We start from the raw sequence: 22,792 nt of genomic DNA on the forward strand, positions 1-22,792 counted from the left end.
TATGTTAAACATTTTATGTGACACTACCATTCTAAAATGAGTGCCACTCCCTACTCCATGCCTCAATTACTATTTTCCTACTTACAGTTCATCCTTACTATTCTCCAAATAATCAAATGACCTTTAGTCCTTTCGAGCTCTTCCTGCGACTAATTAATCCAAAGTTAATAATTTGTTCTGTATGAAATGACTAATATTTTGGGGAAGTATCTGTTATCAACTTCCGTACCAAACTGAGGCATGTAACAGGTTGAAAATGTCTTTTCTTTTACCTACATTGTATCTTTCATTATCACATTTGGAAGTTTCTGAACCATCCACTAAATACGCATTCGTATATTCCAGTAATTCCTTAAACACACACACAGACATATAAATATACTTCGTCTAGTATTTCGTTTCTCGGGATTCTTCATGTGAATTCGTGTGCTGAAACAAATTTTGTATATTGAGAGGGTCGTTACGCCGATAAAAATAAACCCACGCGCTGGTTCACTGTTATTTCTATAATTTCAGTCTATTGATTAAATATCTAACCAACTAATTAATCGATGGTTTGTTTAATGTGTTGGTTAAACAATCAATCGCTTGTTTCTTTGTCAAAATCCTTTCGTCGCTATTCGTGACGTCATGAATGACGTATATTTATTTTTATTTATTGTTTTTAATTTTATTTTATCTAGTTTCAGCTCACGAGCTGTGGCCATGCTGGGGCACCGCCATTTGGTGTTGCTACATGATCTTACTTCACGAATGCTTTTTAGCAACTGCCATTTGGTGCATGAGAGAGTTCGATGCAGCTGCCCTCATCTGCACCTCCTGCCATGAAGTTGGTTCATCTGGGATACCTGACAAGAAGAGATACAGTTTCATTTTAAAGACATCTGCATCCATCCCATGCATGTCTCTTAGGTTCTTCGGAAGTACATATCTGAGTATATATCTGAGAATTAGTCTCTTACCAATAGGTATACTTCTACATGTGAGTGTAGATGTGCGGTTGCTTCCAAGGGAATGGTATGGCGAGAATAAACGAAGTGTGTCTATGTGTATGTGTGTGTGTATGTGTGTGTGTGTGTGCGTGTGTATGAGTGCACTCGTTCATCTGCCTGCATGTGTGTTTGTTAGTGAGTATTGGCCATCCATGGTGCCAACCATGATGTCGTCAATGGTTCGGGTTTTCTTTTTGTCCAAGTCTGTTTGGTCTCAGATCTGCTGAGACTTCCTTGTCATCAAAGTGAGGATTCATAGGTGGAGTTCCTGGTGCGCATGCGTGAACGTATTTGAATGCGTCCCTTTAGTTGGATATATAAACAACTGACTAACAATAAAGAAGTGATAATAAACCCGCCCTTTTGCCATTGTATTGGTTTAATTATCCTACTAAGATGCAACAGTATATATATGTATATATATATATATATATATATATATATATATATATATATATATATGTGTGTGTGTATGTGTGTGTGTATGTGTGTGTGTATGAGTGTGTGTGTGTAAATTTTATAAAGCTCAACATCTGTGAGTTTGTGTGTCCCTACTTCTATAGGAAGAGGGGAAGGCAAGCACTCCATTTGAAATTTCAAATACATCCACTTTTCATGGAAGATATATAAAATTTAAGTATGTATTCTTGGAATAAGTGTAATAAAAAAATTCAACAATGCATATCTCATGCATTTATATATATATATATATACATGTATCTATATATACATACATATATATATGTATATATATATATGTGCATCTATATATATATATATGCATATACATGTATATATATATATATATATATATACCTAATAAAAACTTACTTGGAGAATAAGAAATTGACGCGATGCCTTCAGTCATATAATACCTACATCTATATGTATATATACATGCATATATAATATATAATATATATATATATATATATAATATATATATATGAGTACAGGACACCACAAATAAACGTAGAACACAACGAGAAACGAAAACATAAAATCAAACAAGGAAACAAACTTTTTTAACAACGAAAGATACAATACAAAACAGTATACATAGAGAATAAAAACAGGACAAGGAAACCAACAATAAGGGCTTTTTTTTTAAAGTCAACACCAACTTTCTACTGTCTTCCGCAAGTCGATCTTCAGAATACGTTCCAACGAATTTTTCCACCGTGTAGGCTTAAAAAAAGCCCTTATAGTTGGTTTCCTTGTCCTGTTTTTATTCTATATATGTACTGATTTTTTCTTCATTTGTATTGCTTTTACGTCCTGTTCTTGTCACTTTTTTTTACCCCTCTGCAAAATAATTTTATTTAATTCATTTTGCAGGAAGGGCTATTTCGACCGGATCGTGTTCTGCCCTTACCTTCGAAACACACATTGAGTCGAACCAGGGGCAGCTGATGAAGGGGAATATTCCTTGTATTGTTTGTCTTGTATTCTGCTTTTTCGTTGTTAAAACAAGTCCGTTTCCTTGTTTGATTTTATGTTTTCGTTTCTCGTTGTGTTCCACGTTTATTTGTGGTGTCCTGTACTCATATATTAATATGCATGTATATATACATATAGATGTAGGTATGTACATATATGTATGTATGTATGTATGAGTATGTTTTTTTATATATATATACATATATATACATGTACATATACATATATACATACATATATGTATTGATATATAGATATATGTATATACATATGCATATATATATATATATACGTATATATACATATATATGTATACATATACATAGATAAGTATATGTACGTATATAGAAATGTATATATATATTATATATATATATACCCACAAATATATATATATATAGGCATATATATATATATACATGTATACATGCATATATACATATATATACATGTATATATACATATGTATACATATATATACGTGTATATAAATACATATCTATATATATACACAATAAGCAAAGTAAATTACGAGAAAACAAATATATGAACTAATGTAGACTTAACTTGTATTCAATATTTCGGGGTTATGACCCCATTTTCAAGAACATAAAATTATGTTAAGAAAACTGCATGTACGCATTAAGGAACACATGCAGACAGACACTTCCGTGGAGAAACATCTGCGGAAATGCCAGATCCGGGAATTCACAGTGTACTCAAGGCAACACAGCGGAACAAGGGCAACCTTAGAATCTCTGAGACCATCCTCATATACCAAAAGAAACCTGAGATCGACAACAGAAGAGAGTTACTTGAAGCTAGCTGGATGCTATATGAACAACTTTCCGCGCATGTCCACTCCACGCACTCTCACACACACGCACATCGGCAGCACACGTTTATTTTCCTGAAAATGGGGTCATAACCCAGAAATATTGAATACAAGGTATATCGTGCTTACATATTCTCAGTACCCGTTAACTTCATTCATTATTTCGCCCCTGTTTATATATCATCTATTTTCATTTTTCGAAGTTTTGATTTGTTAGTTTTTTTTCATTTTATTCTTGAATCATAATTTTTAAAACCACTTGAATACTTTCAGCTTTTAAGAAATAAAAAGAGAACTTTAATCTTTTTAATATTAAATTCTGTTGAATTTCTTATATCCACATCTAAATTTTTAATATGTTTTTTAATTATTGGATTTTTAATTATTAAATTCTTTATTTTCAGAAGTAATTTTTATATAATTTTCAAAGAAGCTATCATAATTGAAAAGAAAGCTTAATCCGTCTGCTGACACAATATACGATTTGAGGTTCGCTGATTGCGGATTCCACACTATCAGGTGCACGTGCTGCATTCATTTCTAACCAATGTTAGCGTCTGAAAAGCAACTGATTAGTTATTTTGATCTGTGCAGACGGAGCTAGCACGGCCGCCATTTCTTTGATAAGAGCTTTTGAAATAGAAATATACAAAAAAAAAAGAGACATGGTAAAAAATACAAGCCAGTGTTCGTGTTTTACTATGGTTTTCTTTCTCTTTACACTTCAATTACAGGCTTATTCTACTTTGTTTCTCATGCACTGATTTTATACACCAATGACCAAAATTTTATTATATGTTTGTAGTTTATAAATTCAAATTTCTTTTTTTCCAGTATTAAAACTTCTAATGGTTTCATTAATTTTCAATTTTTCCATTATATATATGTATATATGTATATATACATGTATCTATGTATGCATGTACGTACACACACACACAATCACACACACACACACACACACACACACATATATATATGTACGTATACATATATGCATGTGTGTAGGTGTATATAAGTGTATGTATATATATGTACATATATCTTGTGTGTATATGTATATATGTATTTATATATGTATGATATATGTATATATATGTATATATATATATAATAATATGTATATATATATATGTATATATATAAATATATAATATATATATATATATATATATATATATATATATATATATATATATATTATACATATATATACATATGCATTCGTACATACATACAACACATACTTACACAGACAAACACCTTATATAAACGTGATGTGCGTCGCACCTTTGTGTATGTGTGTGTAGTATGCGTGTATGAGAGAAAAAAAGAGACACAGAAGAGGAATGCATATCTATTATGTATTATGAAGCATGCAATTAATGTTCCTGATTAATTAAAATTATCTTTCATTCAAGTGAATAATAATCAAATACCTCTTGGAAACAGTGACGATCTCTGAATGAGAATGTAAAATAATCTCAAGAATTTTGTTCATTTCGAAACTGACATGCCATTGACAAAAGTAGCATGTCTGGGGAGACATTCGCTTCCAAACTTTCATTGAAATTAAAAGAATATAAGTATTTTTCAGTGAAACGATATTCATGAATAACTATATTTTTGCGATAAGTAGTATAGTGTGGGATAAAATGCATTGTCGTATATATCCTGTTTTTTTTAACGTTCAAATATTCGCAAGAGAGTTTTGCCTTCTACCCACTCGAGGTCGATAAAATAATGTATCACTTTAAGATAATGTTATCAATTGTATCAATTACTTCCCGTCTCCTTAAAATCACTAGCATTGTTCTTTAATACGAAAAATCATTAATACACAATTTTGACCTACTGGTTTAGGCCTCTCTTGAAATTCTTTCGAAAAAATGTATTCTAATTTTCTGCCGACAAGTTTTCTAGTTTCAAATATTTCATTGCGTTGTTGGACAACAATATCACAGGAGTGGCTGTGTGGTAAGTAGGTTGTTTACCAGCCACGTAGTTCCGAGTTCAGTCCCACTGCTTGACACCTTGGGCAAGTGTCTTCTACTATAGATTCGGGTCGACCATAGCCTCTTGAGTGGATTTGGTGGACGGAAACATATATATATATATATATATATATATATATATATATATTAAATAGAGTTAAAAACCACAGAAGACTTGTGTGTTATATGGTTAAAGAATATATTTAAATCGTCATGTTAGAAAAATGTTATAAAAGTTTGTGTGTAGTAACATTGTTTTGGGATACATATATATATATATATATATATATATGTGTGTGTGTGTGTGTGTGTGTGTGTGTGTAATATACACATACATATATATATGTAGATGTATATGTATGCATACATATATACATACATACACAATAATTGGTCATTTCGAAATATATTTATCCTTCATAATTTAATTTTTTTTCTCTATATCAATGATACAAAACACAAGGACACTGAATCTATACAATTTTATCTCCTCATGAAAGTGTAATGATGGGCGGAAAGCTAGGGTATCCATAGACATATTAATATGCAAACATTGATACACACACGCACACACATAGAGGTCATGTATTTTTTGAAGATATCCTGTCTTTGTATAAATGATCACCTTTTATTTTTATATGAGATATTACCGTGGCGTTTGCCAAGTCCGATGTGAAACCACCATCTAGCTTAGGAATAGCGTTATAGGTGATGAAGGATGATGCATTGACTAATATATTTCAACTCTACATATCTATTAATAGCTTTTCTCCATTTTCTGAATAAGGTTAGATTCTTATTAGTTTTGAACATTTTTCAGAAAGAATTTGAGATGCTTCATTATCAAATTAGTTTTGGTGGAACTTACTTGGTATGTGTAAATTGAACTGGATATAGAATGTTTCATGACAAATAAATCTCATATAATTTTTCCGAATATATCAAGCAATATTTCTGTAAGATGTATATCATTGTAAGATTTCATTGCTTACTATGTGAGTTTTATAACCTCAATTATCAATATTAGACGGAGATTAACATGCTTTAGATTGATTTCAATACAGTTTAATACGTGATGACAAAAGAAATGAATAACGTGAATCCATGTTTTTTTTTTTTGCCTTGCAAAAAAAATCCCCTTTTTTCTAAGCTTTTTTTTACGAATTTAAATAACGTCAATGATTTAAGATCTCACGCCTTCGGCAACTCTCGTATAAATAGATAATTAAATGGTGTGGTATTGTTTTGTTTCTCACATTCATAAAATTTTAAGAGAAATTATTTCAGATGGTATCTATTTAAATTAAAAGTAACATAATTTCTGCTACGAAGAGTAATAGTGTGACTATGAAATCAGCAGCTGGTGTTGGTTATAGATAAAAATTGTGTTCACTTACTATATTTACCTAAAACATAAATTAATATACACTAAAAGAACAGACAGCACTCGAAAACATGAATGGATTATAAAATACTACAAAAGAGGGAAGCGAGTTAAGTTACTACATGTTTATGTCGCACTATGATACTGGGAGTTATTTTCTGACCCTATGTCAAGAAGTTAACTTCAAGATCGATGGGTTTTGAACTAAAAACACTATTAGCCAAACACTATAATATCGTAATATTTCAATTCTGGTTATTTCAGTCTCAGATTAATGTATATTGATTGACCTCAGTAAATGCGATTTATGGGACTGTCATGCCTTCTACGACATTGGTAAAGAAGAAATTTATTGTGAAAACAACCTAAGCATAGTTGCAGATAGATCCCATAAAGTCTTTAACTGTATGCATTCTTTACAATTTCCCCAGCCTCTTCATCAGCATGAGAACTCATACACCTCTTCTAATAAACAATTTGCAGCATTTTCGATCCATTTTTCTACAAAAAGATTGGTCGCAATTTAGTATATAATTTAGATATTGTGGTTTACTATTAATATCGATACAGACTTACATAGATTTATGTGTTTCATGTTGTAGTTTAATTTTAAAGTTAACGTTTAACCCTGCCTATATTTAGACTGAATACTGTTGTACATAGGGTAAATGTGTTTGAAAGTTATGATGCTTTTTGGTATGTTTGTTACCAAATAACACTTCTTTTAGTACTATTGACACCGTCTGATTGTTTGGTTCTGCCCAGGTCTCGAAACTATAATGATATCTGATGATAGGGGTATGTCGGATTGTTGTTATGTTTTTTTGTATACGAGGAATAGTGTTACAACACATCCTTTTGATATATATATATATATATTATACACATACACTGGAGTAAGCACATAAATGAGAAACAAGGTGGAAAAAAGAGTACTCAAATACCAGAGGCAGAGTAATATGCGTTATTTAAAAGCAGCAGAAATATAACAAAAGCTGTTACTCAGAGTTTCACGTTCCTGTTCGTCGGACAGTTTTGTTAAATAGAACAAAATTAACAATTTGATCAAAACTAGTTAAAGGATAACCCTTTAAAAATAGTTTTGTTTTATTGCTCCTTTCAAATAACGGTCTTAAGTATACGATAAACAAAATAAACAAAATAAATAAATTCAATATAAATTATAAATTATAAAAATCGAGGAAAAACTTTGTATCGAAGAGCGTATTCAAAATACACATTATCATTAATTATATAAAATATAATTCGATTAATACAATTAATACATTAACAATTAAACTATTTCACAACAGTATATACGCATACTAAAGCATCAATATACATATATACATCAAAATACAGAGATAGATGAACACAGACACCCAGACACGCAAACAAATTTAAAATGTCGACTAGCAATATCCCATATGGATAGTGCATATCTTTTATTCTTGGACTAGATTTTAATCACACTGTTAGATTTATTTCGTATTATGCATGTGAGCAGGTATCGCCTGATAACTTACTCTGTCATGGTCAATGCGACGATCACACGATACACACCTTCCTTCCAAGCACTTTTGTAAAACCTAGTACGCATAGACAGCAGAGTTAAAAGTCAATCTTTGCTAAGTAGTTTCATACTGCGTGTTTTATCTCTGTTACCATGGCAGCCGTCCGGGCACTTATTGATCAGCCCTCGTATATATGTGTGTATATATACATACGTACATACATGTATATATACATACATATATATAAACATATATATATATATATGTTATATAATATATATATATATATATATATGTATATATACATATAATAAATATTAGGGAATAAATCCAAACTTACAGGGAAAAATCAGATTTAGGATTGAATCCAATTTTATAGTAAAATATTATATTATATTAAATTAGAGATAAAACCACTATTAGGCAAATCATACAATGAAAACTTAAGCCAATACATAAGATTATTTAATTTATATTATTTAAATATATAACAAATTATTAAAAAAATATAATTAATATAACACTACGATCGTTTTATGACTGTTAATAATTTCTTTAAATTTAAATTTAAAGAAATTAACAGCCATGAAACGATCGTAGTGTTATATTAATTATATTTTTTTAATAATTTTGTTATATATTAAATAATATAAATTAAATAATCTTATGTATTGGCTTAAGTTTTTCATTGTATGATTTGCCTAATAGTGGTTTTATCTCTAATTTATATAATATATATATATATATGTATTATATATTATATGTATATATATATATTGTAATATATATATATATATATATAATATATATATATATATATATATATATATATATATATATATATATATAATATATATATATATATATATATAAACAAATCAAATTGCGATAAAATAAAAATAATTATTTTCGCTGGTATTTCTAGCACAAGCCATATATTTTTCATATATCAGTACATTAAGGCGAATATGTGCTAGGACACAGAAGGTAGATAAATTTAGTGAAATGAAGATAAAAACATTTACTAACTCGGTTACTCTTAGACTGCAGTTTCTTTCTTTTCATCAATAAGATAATTTATTTGCTCAGGGAGAATTCATCGGTAAGAGCCCTGTTGTTCTGAGATCCTAACTCACTAGAAGCATGTGCTTCTAATGATTTACTCTCTCTAACTAATCAATCACTGCGCATACTCCGAACGTCCCGACAAAACTAGGGATTTCTGGTATATCGTCTAGCGCTCAAAATTTATCGAGAAATATGTACAAATCAAATTGCGATAAAATAAATAATATTTTTTTCGCTGGTATTTCTAGCACAAGCCATATATTTTTCATATATCAGTACATTAAGGCGAAATATGTGCTAGGAACACAGAAGCTATATATATATTATATATATATATATATATATATATATATATATATATATATTTATATTTATTCATATATTGCTTTCAGCCATTTATCTTTATTCTTTTTCAATGATTACATATCTAATTTCTATTATATTTCAGAAATTGTTGTACATCCAACGTTTTACAATTCGTTTCACTTTCTTTTCTGTAATTTTGTTATTCTATTAAGTATAATTGTACAACAACACCCTCATGGTTTTATAAAAATTAGCCGTTTATGCCGACCTAATACGCAAATATGTATAAGACCATACGTAAATATCTATTTAGGAAACACATTAATACACAAAAGTTCTCATATATGCACACCTATACACACATAAAGATGCATTCCTAAATATCCACATACTCTTTATGTGCATAGTAGATGCTTATAAAGCCATCTAGAGGATGTTAATTTCAAGCTATCTGGTAACGTAATAAAGCCCCATCATGTTTATATTATTTTATTAGTAGTCCCTCAAGTAAAGAAAAGAATACGACAGATATTGAACGCCATTATCAGCAACGTATTATACGTATGCACTTATGTATATACGTACATGTATATATATATATTATATATATATATATATATATATATATATATATATATATATATTATATAATATATATATATATATATATATGTATACATGCATAAACATATATACACACTCACATATATACATATATATGTGTGTATGTATGTGCGTGAGTGGGTGCTTGTGTGTGTAGTGAACAAAACCACTCTTATGTTTGTTTCTAATTAAGGATGAAATATGATTGTCCTCCACTGTTTGCATATATAATCACATATGCAGCAAAAGATATAACATCTCATATAAATACAAGCACATCGGTTACACACTACCATACTACTACTACTACTACTACTACTACTACTACCACCACCACCACCACCACTACTACAACTACTACTACTACTATACATACACGCATATTTACATGTATGTATAACACACACATACATATAATATAATTTGTATGTATTCATACGTATGTATATAAATAGGTGTGTATGCATGCGCGTATGGTGGTGTGTATTATTTGTTTTGTGTGTATTATGTTTGAGTAGCACCAGTTAAGAAGTGACTGAGATGTTTGTACATGGATGTTCGTACATGGGTGTTCGTACATATCGCTTCAAAAATTTGGAGTCTAATTTTGTATTTATTGTGAGAAAACATTGAAATTCGTGTATCGTGTGAACAATGTGTATTGTTTTAATCAAATTGTATACTTGAGCATTTCAATGAGTATAAAAAAATATTTTCCATAAATATATAAAAAAAAAGTGTGTTGTCTGTCATGAAGTGTTGAACCAAAACAAAATCTTCTGCTTCAACTGGAATATTGTAGAAAATTAACAGACAACGCATCAATGGTTAGTCGTAAAATGTTGTGGCTCTTAAACGATAATGCAAGAATACGTATTGCCTTTTTAGCGCGAAATATTTCCTGTGTTACTATCAGGAAAATATTATGGTACTAAATATGGAGGTTTTGCCTCATACTCCCTACTGTTCTGACTATGGTTACCATCTATTTAGATCAGTGTAACAGCATAGGGAACCACTGTAATCGTGACGAAGTTGAACATGTTATTGAACATTTCTTTGCTTCGAAACCTGATAACTTTTACATCCGAAATATCAACAATTTTGCAAATAGATAGTATTATGTTGTACAACAGAAATAATTTGAATAAATATAACAATTAAAACCAAAGAAGCATTTGTTTTTTTCTACCTCAGAATGCAAGAGGACATTTTAGCTGTAGAAAGGAACTTTCTGGGCTATGTGGAAACTACAGTTATGACACATGACAAAGAGGATATGAAGCTTTTAGGGTTTTGTAATGCACCTTTATTAAAGGTTGCTTTCATGACTAAGGGCAGAGAGATAGATTCGTTTTGTTGTAAATGGAACAAAAGGGAAAGAAATGATGATAAACATAAAGTCTTTCTCCACAATAAAATGTAGCCAACAACATAGATTAATGGTTAGCAGACTCAAGAAAAGGAAAGAAATCCTAATTATTGTTTCACTCCAAGCCAACCATTGTCAAGTAGAAATATATCATAAAGAGCATACCAGCTATAACCATATCATTTTTTTTTTCTAATTACAGTGTATCTAGGACTATATTATCAAATGCGTCCTTCCTTCTCTTCCTTCTTAAAACTTAGTATGATCTAAGGAAAATTCCTTGTGTGTATGTATATATATATATCACGTAATCACGTAACGACCAGACCATCAGATGTTGTTACACATCACTGGTCACAATGCGTTCACAATGTTTTACCCTTCGAATGACGCCACCCCGCTGGCTAAGCGAGCAGGCCAACAGAAGAAAGTGTGGGTGAAAGAGTGGTGAAAAAGTACAGCAGGGATCACCACCCCCTGCCGGAGCCTCGTGGAGCTTTTAGGTGTTTTCGCTCAATAAACACTCACAACGCCCGGTCTGGGAATCGAAACCGCGATCTTGCGACTGCGAGTCCGCTGCCCTAACCACTAGGCCATTGCGCCTCCACACACACACACACACACACACACACACACACACACACATATATATATATATATATATATATATATATATATACATGCATACATACATACATACATACATAAATGCATGTGTGAGTGCATAACTACATAAATAGGTATACGAGCATACACATATATAGATATGTTTGTGCGTGTGCGGAGTTGTATGTGTGTATGTGTGTCTGTGCGTGTGTGTGTACGGTGTATGTGTGTGTGTGTGTATGCGTTCGTGCGTGTGGGACTGTGTGTATGCGCGCTCGCACATGTGCTCGTGCGAGTGCATGTGCGTTGTTAGAATATATCTTAATTCCTTGCTTGGTTTGAATAAACTTACCAAAATTATGCGGAATTTATCTCTTTTTAAAAATTTTCTTTGAACTTTCAAAGCCAGTATTGGTGAGCTGATTTTATTGTAGGACGATTTTTCCCCGTTTTATACAGTTCACAAAGCATAGTACAAGGCTATAGTAATGTCGATGCATTCCGATATACCTAGCAACGGATATTTATTGCTGACCAAGAAAACTGCTTATGTTTCGTCTGAAAGAAAATATATTAAAAATAGAAAAACAATTTAAAACCAATTTTTACTAAAAAATATACATTTTCTCTAGTGATGGATTAAACCTAAAGGGCTGAAGACAGACTATGATATTTTTGGCAATGTCCCCATGAAATTGGTCTCAAATTTCACTTGCAAAGGAAAGCGAAGTAGGAATGAGAAGTGCTGAGTTAACATTAAGCCGAGGTCGACTTTGCTTTTTCCCTCATTCGGAGTAGATAGAATAAGTTCCAATAGAGCACTGGGGTCTGTCCCTGAAATTACTACCAAAATTTGAAAACACTACACGGCAAATGGCTAGAATCGGTAAAATGTAAGTAATGATAATATTGCGTGGAAGTCGTGCCGGTTAAATTGTTTATTAGAATCGTTAGAACGTGTTGCAGTATTTAGTAGCTGCCTTTATGTTCTGATTTCAGATTCCGCCGAGATAAACTTTAACTTTCGGTATTTCAGGGTCGGTAAAATAGAATACCATTCGAGTATCGAAAATCCCCATCCACGAAATTTTAAGACAGAGTCTGTAACTAGAATCGATTATTATTTAGGATTCAGTAATCCTATGGTATATTGGAAGAAGTTTAGAAGTAAAATGAAATATAAGTGTTATTTTATTTATATTTTACTTGTTTTAGTCATGGCCACGATGGGGCACTGCCTTGAAAAATGATTAGTCGAATGAGTCTAGCTTATTTTTGTTAAGCCTTGTACTTATTCCATCAGTCAACACTGGTTGTCAAGGCGTGAAGGTGGGAAAATGGAAACGTACAGACACACACAATATATACATCACACCACTCATATATATATATATATATATATATACTATATATACTACGCGCTTTTTTCAGTTTGCGTCTAGCAAATTCCGGGGATATAGTAGGAGATATTTACCCAAAGAACCACACGGTGCTACCGAACCTGGAACCATGTGATTGGGAAACAAGCTTGTTACCACACAATATTAGGTATTTTATCTTTTAACTTTTTAATTTGTAGATGATTTTGTAGCTTTTATTGTTTTAACCCTCAGATTTGCTGTGATCGAGCAAATCTAAGGTCAAAAGCGTTCCAGCTATGACCATCCTATATTTCTTTTGGTTGGTTTAAGACTATATTAACTAATGTGTTATTTTTATTAGATATCAGGAAAATCTCCAAACAACAACCTATGAAAATTACTTTTAATGAATTTGAGTTAAATAACTTTATATTTGGAAGAAAATATTATTCGATATATATTTTTCCTAGAGTGATTTTTGAAAGAATCACATGACTCAACTAAACATACACATGAACAGTCATAGGCACGCATATACATCCCATATTTTTGTGAAAGAATCACATGTCCAATTCATGATTTTTGTCAGCAATGAAGGATTTTGTTCAGAAGTTTATCTTGAGAGAAGTCACTTGGGATTATTATCACTACTTCTTTATTCGACGCACAAGAAGCTTTTTTAAAAAATAATTTTGCCTTGTTATATCGTTTTTGTTCGACCCGTTTCCCTCTTGAAGTATAATATTCTGTTCATACATGCCTAGGCCAGTCTTTGTGTGAGGAAAACACCACAGTATTATTGGCATTAAATGAACTTCTACCACAGCTGTCAAAGACCTATTTATCGAGCCGATTGTTGCTTATCTCTAGGAAAGCCCATTTAAAGGATATTTCAGTGATGATATTCTACTCCTTTATTAATTCTCTCTCACCACTGTGTGCTATGCATTCTATTTCATAATATCATCAATATCAGGGATTTTTTCCGCTTGGAGGAAATTACTATCTCGAAGCTTTTCTATATTGCTTGTATTCAAATAATAATGTATTCAGTATGGAAATATCCACAGATGTGTGTACAAACACACATACACACACACAAACAAACACACACACACTCACACAAACACACACACACTCATATATATATACATCTAAATAATATTAATAATATTAATACATACAAACATATGTGCATATTAACACACACACATACATGTGTGTCTGTTTCTATCTCTCTATCTCTCTATCTTTCTCTCTCTCTCTCTCTATGTATATCTCTATTTATATATCTATTATATATATTTATATATATATATATATATATATATATCTACCTATCTATCTATCTATCTATCTATCTATCTACCTATCTATCTATCTATCTATCTATCTATCTATCTATCTATCTATCTATCTATCTATCTATCTACTATCTATCTATCTATCTATCTATCTATCTATCTATCTATATATCTATATATACATTTATCTATCTATCTTTGTATTTGTATGTCTATCCCTCTCGTACTCTTTCGCTTCTTCACACGTTCTCCTAATGCCCCTCTCTTTCTCTGCACGTGCACACGTATTTGTCTATGGACTTCCAATAGCTTAGAGGAGGTAGTCCAACACCCATCACCCGTGAAACATAGATGGACTAATAGATTCAGGGATGCAATTGTTTTAAGCTAAACATACAATTCTAACAAAGAAATAGGAAGAAAATCTTAAATAAAATCTATTAAGTTTGAACATTTCATATAGCATGCTTGGAAGAAAAGTTGTCCTTGCACCACCCATCCATATATAAATAAACAGAGATATGACCACACTAGCATACAAAATCCCCAAATGCTGCATATTGTTATACATACTCACATATACATGTATATATATTACTTTTCAGGGTTCTTTACCGGCTGCGGCATGCATCAGTATATTTGGACAAGTGTGAACTAGGGGCAAGTTAGAAAACGCGTAGTTCTCGTAGTCAACTATGAAAAATTCAGGAATTCATTGAAAAAGAATAGGCGATGAAATTTTCCTTAAGGAATTTTTATTTGAAAGTTATTTATTGAAAACAATATTTGTACAGAGATAAAAAGGAAGTAAGAAAGAGCAATTACGAGCGGTAAAGGAAAAACGATTTCACAGATAAAGATGAAGAGTGCGAATTAAGAGAGAGAGAGGAGGGAAGAAAGAGAACTTAATGATAAGTGAGAGAAGTATGAAAAGTAGAAATATAATAACAAAAGTTGCAAAGGAAACACCGCACAGTGACGGATATGAAGATGTGTAGAAAGTTTCTTCGGCAACATCTTTTAGGTCTGCTGATTGACGTTGAAAAGGTTATATTTAGAAAACATATATTTTAAAGGAATGCTGTTGAGATAAATAGCTTATGTTGTGTATCGTTATAAAAAGGAGGCATAATGAATAAAACATCTAACAGGCGAGAGGGAGATGTGATGAAGAAATATGATGACACTCAAAACATTGGTTCGGTATACCGAAATGCATCAAATATTGATGGTTGCGGTTGGTCTTTTAGGAAAAGATCGTTAACAAAATCTGTTTAAAATAACATTAAACCTTCCAGAAGTTTTCACAGACAAAATAAAAGAACTTAAACTCTTCATCCGTATCTGTATATTTTGCAAATAAATATGAAAGGAAGAGGCGGCGGTTGTACGGTAATAGTTGTTCGTACCTCTTGTTTATATCTAAAAGTTAATTTTTATCAAATCATATCCAAACAGTTCATATTTAACGCTGGTTCATATAGCATAGTTTTTTCATAAATCCGATATGAAATAATTCGCAAAGTCTATATTTCTCAGACAGCACTTTTGTTTCGTTTTGTAATTTGCTGCATTTGCCGTTCAGAAAATATAAGCAACGCTGATAAACGATACTATATCTTTTCTACTCTAGGCACAAGGCCCGAATTTATAGGAGAGTAGGGGCCAGTCTATTACATCGACTCCAGAACGGAACAGGTACTTAATTTATCGACCCCGAAAGGATGAAAGGAAAAGTCGACCCCGGCGGAATCCACTAAGCTTTTCATCCGGCGTGCTAACAGTTCTGCCAGCTTGCTTCTTTGAAAACGATACTATATCGTCTACTTCATAGAACTATGCCTCCTTGAGCGGGAAGACTAAAACAGAAATTGGATTTTATAAGCACGAATTATTATCTTCTGTACTATTGTCTATTTGATCTCTCTTGTATAAACGGAACGCGAAATATTTCTTTTCAGATTTTCTAGGAATAATTTGCCTCTCGGCTGGTGCTGAGTAAAAGATGTAACGAATGAGGACATATGAATAAATAAAGCTAGAGATAGTGGTGCCTACAAATTAAACAAAGTGATCGAGCTGCGAACTTGTTTGAAGTTTGCTAAATTCAAAAGTAACTTTTTTTCTTTTTCATTGGTTTTACCTTCTGTTGGTTCACTTGACTTGCACTTCTCTTGAACCTATCAACTATATTAAGTGAATACTGACATTAAGTGAATGAAAAAGTACTGAAGAGCAAAAGATATTTGGTTTGAGAAGAAGTGCTATATTGGACATATATAATTAAGAGATTAGAAGTTGGAATGAAGATAACAGAATAAAAGCAAGAACATACGAATATGTTAATACATAATATCGATGTTGCTACGCGAGCTTCTCAAATGTACATATGCCGACGTCACGTCTAGCTTGCCAAGTGAGGAAAATCTAGAGAGAAAAGTCAGGACGAAATGGTGCTGGACAAAGCGGTGAGAGGAATTGCTTCACCTTGAGATAAAAATGTATGCACTAGAAATTGAGAAAGTCTTTTCATTCATGTTTCTTTCCACTCCAATTCTTTTTCCTAATTATATCATTTCTATTGAACTATATCATTACTATTAAGGCGGCGAGCTGGCAGAAACGTTAGCACGCCGGGCGAAATGCTTAGCGGTATTTCGTCTGCCGCTACGTTCTGAGTTCAAATTCCGCTGAGGTCGACTTTGCCTTTCATCCTTTAGGGGTCGATAAATAAAGTACCAGTTACGCACTGGGATCGATGTAATCGACTTAATACCTATGTCTGTCCTTGTTTGTCCCCTGTGTGTGTAGCCCCTTGTGGGTAATAAAGAAATAGGTATTTCGTCTGCCGCTACGTTCTGAGTTCACATTCCGCTGAGGTCGACTTTGCCTTTCATCCTTTAGGGGTCGATAAATAAAGTACCAGTTACGCACTGGGATCGATGTAATCGACTTAATAGCTATGTCTGTCCTTGTTTGTCCCCTCTGTGTGTAGCCCCTTGTGGGTAATAAAGAAATAGGTATTTCGTCTGCCGCTACGTTCTGAGTTCAAATTCCGCTGAGGTCGACTTTGCCTTTCATCCTTTAGGGGTCGATAAATAAAGTACCAGTTACGCACTGGGATCGATGTAATCGACTTAATACCTATGTCTGTCCTTGTTTGTCCCCTGTGTGTGTAGCCCCTTGTGGGTAATAAAGAAATATATATCATTTCTATTGAACGTAATTCTATTCTCATCCTGCATCCCTCGTTGATTTTCCCAATGATTTTAATTTAATTAGAATACGTTAAAAAATTGGGTACATATTTCAGCTCACTTAATATCAACTTCATATTTTTAACCATCACCAATTTTCTCTATGTCTTTTCTATAAAAGCCTGAAATTAAATGTTAATGAAGCCGTTTATATTTCTTCAGTTACATTCATACTTGAATCTTAAAACATCTTTAAACAGTATTATTCAAAATAAAATTTAAATTCGAATACTTAAGTTTTTAATATAGTATACATTTACACAACCAGTTTAATTTATAACAGGCGCCCCTCATCAAACTTCATTTGTAAGAAACCGAGATATTATTTTTATACTTACACTTTTAAAGATACAAATTTATTATTTTAATTTTGGAGTTACTTTTCACTTTTATTCATAAATAGCAAACGATAATTTTTTTCAATCGAACTAAAAAACATTACAACTATTACAGTAACGGCGCGACTGTATATACATTATAATACCATGAAAATCTTCGAAAATATACAAGTAAATACACTTGGGCAGAGAATTCGAGATCATTATTTTAGTTCTAGAAATTTTCACAAGATTTTAAACGAAATTTTTTAGTCTAGTGCAGTGATTCGCAAAATGGGCGGTACAGCCGCCCCATGGGTCTGTGTGTGCGTGTGTGTGTGAGGAACAATCGGTAAGGGGAGTTGAAAAAATGGGGCGAAAATGTTGTAGCCAAAGCGGGGCGCTGGATGGCAGTATCCACTCCTAGTTTTCATGGGTGTACTGTTGGATTTAGGAAATAATGTTCGAAAATCGATATGAAAAATGTTGGTGGAAGTTAGTTTTCTTCTCCAAACGCGAACAAAATAGTTTACTGATGAAAATAATTCCTTAAAGAGACTAAAGAAATGATACTAAAAAGCAAAAGAAAAAGAAACAACAACAATAACGTCAATAAGAACAGCAAAGCGAAAGAATATATATGTGTGTGTGTGTGTATGTATATATATACACACATATATATATATACACACATATATATATATATACACATAAATACGTATGTATGTATGCATGCATGCATGTATGTATGTATGCATGTATGTATGTATGTATATATACGTATGTATATGTATGTATATATATATATATACATATATATATATATATATATATATATATATATATATATATATATATACACAAACAAACATATAAGGGATCGCTATAATAGGACATCCGACTCACTTGGAAGAGCAGCTAAACTCCGCCGAAACTATGCATAGTCCAGAAACGAGAGGGTAAACGTTTTTATTTCTCTTTCCATTTCAGAATTACAACTATTAGTGGTTTGGAATTTAGCTGCTCTTTCTAGTGAGTCGGATGTCCTATTATAGCCATCCCTTATATGTTTGAATGCATATTATATAGTCTATTGACTATTTTTTCTATCTCACTTGACCGCTGGTAGCGGAGAATTTTTCTAGAATTTTTTGCTACCCTAAAATTTATTAATATATATATATATATTATCCTTCATTTCTGCTCAATCTTTTATTTCTGAACAGAAATAAAAGGTTTCTACTCAAGCAAAATTAGCCTCTCCCATTTATAGAAAATAGCATACAATTAATTGGTTAAAATAAAAGCGGGATCGATGCAAGTAATCTCGGTGCGCAAGGAAAACTGTAACGCTTAATCTGCATGCGGATTGGTCAAAACCATATTCCAAAAATTCTGTTTGTTGGAGCCTTCTAAGACGTACAAAAAAAGGAGAAGTTGATCATTTTAATACATTTACCAAGAACTCAACTGTCTGTTAAATGCATTTTGAAATCTAATGATTACTACGAACGTATGAAAGCGCGAATTGAACTTCATGAACAATTACAAAATATTATTTTTGTGTTTAACACACTTCAACATTGTAAAAAAAAGAAATTTATATTTCTTTTAAAATACCATAATAAAAAAATTTGTAAACCAGCCCGTTTTAACTTTATTCAGCTGATATATGTATGTACACACACACACGCACACGCACACAAACACATAGCTTTGTGTACATGTATGTGTGTATATGTATATGCATGTGCATCTAAGTATACATGTATACATATGTATGTATATATATATATATATGTATACATATGTATACATATATATATATATATACACAAACATATATATATACTTATATACGTATATATGTACATATATGTACATACATACACACACACACACTCACAAACACTCACACACACTAACACACACACACACACACATATATATATAGAGAGATAGATAGATACATAAATAGATAGATAGATAGAGAGAGAGAGAGAGAGGGGAGAAAAAGAGAGACAGAATGTGATAATGATTATTTTCAGTAAACAAAAGAATTTCTTTTTAACAACAATTTTACTTTCGTTGTATTTCTCACTTTTTACTTGTGACCTGCAATTGGTATTTTGACTCTCGTTCTGAGAGGAAGAACCGATTTGACTTTAAAATGTCATTGACCTGAGGCCAACTTTGAAAAGTATTATATCAGAAGTTCTGATTGCAAGAGAACTTTACTGTACTTTGGAATTAAGTAAATATGTAATATGTAAATTATTGTCTTTGCAGCATCATATTTGAAAGAGCGGGATTCCAGTACAGTTGCCTTGCTTTATTCTATGCAAAGAAATAGACGAAAACGCAGACACGTTAGATTACTTGTTAGTACCTTTCAGACTCAAGTCGAGAAACTGATATCTCTGCACAAAGTACATCTACCACATTACGAATTTTAAAACGACGTAGTTACAGGCCAAATGTAAATGTACTCTTTCATATTGTAAAAACTGCAAAATAATGAACTAAGCCGTTAAATTATATTTCTGAATTATAGTAGTTATGAATTTGCAGTCAAAAGAGGTTTATGTTTGTGCTGGTATACTATAGGGGGCGTTACGAGTGAGACTTGTGAGCCAAGGGTCGGCATTGCAAAAATATTTGGAAAACACTGGTTTACTGTGTCGATATCTAAATTTAGTAATCCTTTTATTGGAGTGTTACATTCATATGTACATGTAGTTTACGTCTAAAATGAATTCTTTATAACATGATTTTCTTGAAAGATTTGTATAGTAAAATCCATCGCATGTCACTCAGAAACCCATGACGTAACGTTGCAGACGCATACGTCAAAGGTTAGACGGATTGCAATAAGGACATTTACGTCAATTATGATATATGTTTGCACTGGCCTATTCTATATTATTGTCATGAGTTCCATAATTTTTCTTCGCCCCACATTTCTGTGAACACTCAGTTCACTATATACCTTCTTCAGAGCTTTACAAAAACAAGCTACTTCCCTCCTACTCATCATCAACATTTCTTCAGCTATCTACATTCCAGCTTTTAGAAAAATGATTCCAATGAAAGCATATAATACGAAAAATATTTGGCTTTCTAAATTCTTTCTCTTAATATCTGTAATCTGGAAAACTTTTTTTTCCTTCGGTTTCGTTGTACTATTATATCGCATTCACGGTGCCAGTATCTCTGTCTCTTGCCTATGGTTTTTCTCACTCATTCTCCTTTTGTTTCTTTCTCTCCTCCTCTCATATTATGCGTATTGTTTTCAATAGTAATCCGTTTGCATTAAAAACTACAAACAGGAAAAACTGATAGTTTATGAAATTCTTAAAGCATATACCCTTCCCATGACTTTCAGAATTTTCCATAGCTGCATTCCAAAAATTTACCTTCCTTAACTTGTTACTGTTTCACACTCGTCTGATGAGATCAGTAGATACATATAGATTGCAGTTTCTCAAGAATCATTAAAACAAATAATTAAATAAATATTTATTCACGTCATCTTTACGTTTTGAGTCCCTCTGTTGATATTGGCTGCAAGTAATATTATATTTGGTTCAACGCGCCTGCGCACACACTTACTCACACACGTTTATATGTATGCGTGCATCTCCCTGTACGTACGTAAGTACGTATGTATATATATATATGTATGTATGTATTTATATATGTATGTATATATGTACGTATGTAAAAATAGAGAGTGAACGAATGAATGAGACAAGGGAAAAAGTAACCGGGGATTCAAACGTGCTTGTGAGTATATATGCATGTATGTTTAACATGTGCCTGCATACTGAAGCATATGCGTTGATCGTGTGTTTTACGTGTTTCTTTATGTGTTTTTGTTTATGCTAATGTGTGAGATTTCCTATACATATGCATATAAGCATGTAGGCAAGTGTGTGTGTCTATGTGTGTATGTCTATGTGTGTATTTTCGTCTGTGTTTTCAACAAATAAATAAAAACCATTCTGTCGAACTTAGTTATCGGCAGTAAATGGTTGATGGAGCAGAAAGTTTAGCTTTAGGGATAAATACTGTGGTGGTATGATGTGGTATTGGCTGTGGTGAGAGATGGCAAAAATAGAAATACAGCCGGCTGTAGTCGTGGCGGCTGCGGTGGTGAAAAGAAAAATAGGGTGATGGCGGTGGTGATTTGTAATGTTTGAGGTCATTGTATTGGCTGTGGTCGTAGTGGTGGTGGGATTTTGTGAAAATGAATGTGGTAGGAGATATCATGCTACGGTTGCTGGGTGGTGAAGAAATGTGGTGGGGTAAAAGTAATTGTGTACGTGAAGTTGTAAAATACAAAGCCAATACGATAGCGGTGTATACTGGCTGTAATCTATGGAGATCATTTTAGTAACGATGGGGAAGTTGTGGCTCTGATATTTTGAATATGATAT

The sequence above is a fragment of the Octopus sinensis genome, linkage group LG9 (assembly GCF_006345805.1).
Source record: "Octopus sinensis linkage group LG9, ASM634580v1, whole genome shotgun sequence".
Classification (NCBI taxonomy): Eukaryota; Metazoa; Mollusca; class Cephalopoda; order Octopoda; family Octopodidae; genus Octopus; species Octopus sinensis.